General features: G+C 37.8%; 1 protein-coding gene across 2 annotated transcripts in view; it reads right to left on the bottom strand.

Annotated features, from left to right (window-relative positions):
• Positions 1 to 2,344: 2,344 nt before the first annotated feature.
• Positions 2,345 to 2,812, bottom strand: part of thnsl2 (threonine synthase-like 2) — a 10,416-nt gene continuing 9,948 nt past the window's right edge. Inside the window, exon 9 of one of the 2 annotated variants that reach the window (XM_079418230.1) lies at positions 2,345 to 2,812. This exon is cut by the window's right edge and continues 605 nt beyond it. The gene's annotated coding sequence lies outside the window, so the exon portion shown is untranslated. The other variant, XM_079418231.1, reaches the window with a different exon arrangement.

Consider the following 2,812-nt stretch of genomic DNA (forward strand, 5'->3'; position numbering starts at 1 on the left):
TGGAAAATGGCAATAAAAAAATTGTACACAGATGTGGAAACAACAAACTGGATATGCACAAAATGAGCTAAATGTTGACTCCCTGCTGTCAGGTGAAGCAACGCAAGGCCATCATAGTGCACATGTGTCGACAGCAAGAGTTTATGGCTTGAACACTTGGGCAGGAGATCATAACCAACATAATCACCTTAATAACCAAAGTCCAAGTGCTCACTTATGCTATAAAACCTTCTCAAGCTAAACAATCTTTCATCACACACACACACACGTCTGGTCAGCTATCCTTGTAGGGAGTCTCCATAGGTGTCATGGTGTTTATACTGTACAAACTGTATTTTCTTTCGCCCTACACCAACCCAACCCCTTACAGGAAACTTTCTGCATTTTTACTTTCTCAAAAAAAAAAATCATCATTCTGTATAATTTATAAGCTTTTATACCCATGGGTACCTCAATATCCCCACTGTGACACAAGTCCCCATGAGTCTGTGTTCGGGGTTCAGACACACTCTGTCAGTTTAAATCTAGATTAAAGACACATCTCTTTAACCTGGCTTACAGATATCACACTAATATGCTTCATTAATGTCCATTAAAGGATTGTTAGGCTGCATTAATTAGGTCAACCGGAACTGGGAACAGTCCTCATAACACACGATGTACTCGTTACATCGTAAGAAGAATGGCATCTAAGCTAATATTAGTCTGTTTCTTTCTTATTCCGAGGTCACCGTAGCCACCCAGATCCAGACTGTATCCAGATCAGATGGTGGATCAGCACCTAGAGATGACCTCTACAGCCCTGAACCTCAGCGGAAATCAGGACACCTAAATGAGCCCCAGAGACTGATCCCCAATGAAGACCCTGTCTCCTAGATGGCCATCGGGAGAAGACCACAGGAACCAGATGAGCCCTTACAATCTGACTCTGCTGCAGTTGGAATTTAACTGCTGGTTCGTTTGGTCAGAGGAGAAAAAGCCCCCGACTGACTTGGTTTTTGTGGTTTATGGGGACTCTCCATAGGTGTAATGGTTTTTATACTGAACAAACTGTGTGTGCTATTGCCCTACACCAACCCTACACCTAAACTTAGCCCTCACAGGAGACTTTGTGCATTTATAGATTTTCAAAAAAACACCATTTAGTATGTTTTTTAAGCCTTTTGAATTACGGGGACATAGACAGTGTCCTCATAAACCACCTTCATATTGTAATACCTCTGTCATACCCATGTCATTATACAAATTTGTGTCCTCATAAACCACATAAACATGCGCACACACACATACACACACACACACACACACACGCGCGCGCGCACACACACACACACACACACACGCACACACACGCACACACACACACACACGCACACCTCTGGCAGCTGCACTTGTAGAAAAACAAGCATTTCTAAGAAGAGATTCACAGTGAGATGATTTTGAGCCAAATGGATTTTAAAAGCAAATTCCAATAGACAATAAAATAAATATTTGAAGAGTTCAGATGCAAAAGCCTCTCAGTGCCATTTGAAATTTTCTTCTAAAATTAGCATTTTTCTCAGGCTCCTAAGTGTAGGTTCAGTAATTTCACTTTAATGCCAAAAATAGGTTCTTTTCATTGCCATTAAAGTGAAATAACTGAACATAAACACAGGAGCCTGAGAAAAATGCTCATTTTAGAAGAAAATTTCAAACAGCAATTAGAGGCTTTTGCATCTGAACTCTTCATTTTTACATTCAATAATTAAGTTCCACGATTATTGTAGGAATAAAATGAACAGTGCCACAAAGTTGTCACCATTTTAAAGACAAAATATCATTCAGCCCTTATGATTCTACAGAAACGAGGAGTTTGGTTTGGGGAATCCATCCAAAAATTACAAAATATTCATTTGTCGACACAACACAACCGAAGAGTTATTTAATGAGATGTGTATTATAAATGAATTTAGATGTCAGTTTTTTGTCCGTGTAGCAGGTGTGGTGCGTTTCAATACAGAGAACAACTCATTCACAAAATGTGCCGCTAAACGCAGCGATAATGTGGAGTTCAGCTGTGCAAAGCTGATGCTTTCAATTCATGCGTTTCTACAGAAGACTCGATCGGTGCAGGATTTATTATATTCTTAATCAGCGTTGGGCAGTAACTAGATACTATATTTCAGTAATAATTAGTTACTATCCATGAAACAGCTGGGTACTTAGTGACTTTTGATGCCTCAAACCCTACTGATTTATAGTCCAACAATCCAATAATTCCTACATTTATTTTCATAATTTTCACAACTTTACCTCTGATCCCAATATAAATTGTATAAAATCTTTTTAGAGAATGAAACATTTTCTGATGAACTTATGATTTATTTTGATAAAATACATCATGGAATATAATCGTATATGGGTAACAGAGAAATTATAGTTACAATTAGCTTCAAGCTGCACATGACAATTAATGAGATTAATACAACACTTAACATAAATGTTACTATTAATCACCACTGAGTGTTTATAATAACTTCAGACTGCGATCCAGTGTGGATTTTGGTGAAATAATGAGGCAGAAATATAGATTTTAGAAGAATTTTATGGGGAACTTGAGTGGGGTGTGAAAGAAAAGTAATGTAACTAGTAGTGTAACTAATTACTGCTGCCAGAAATTAACATGTAAAATAATACTACTACTTTGGGAGTAACTAGTAATGAGTAATATTATTGAGTAATCTTTTGAGCAACTAGCCCAACACTGTTCTTAATATCCTGGAATAGCGCCAGCAAAGCTGTAAATGTTGCATGTTCTCACTTCCTTTAATAA

The sequence above is a fragment of the Barbus barbus genome (assembly GCF_936440315.1).
Source record: "Barbus barbus genome assembly, chromosome: 6".
Taxonomy (NCBI): Eukaryota; Metazoa; Chordata; class Actinopteri; order Cypriniformes; family Cyprinidae; genus Barbus; species Barbus barbus.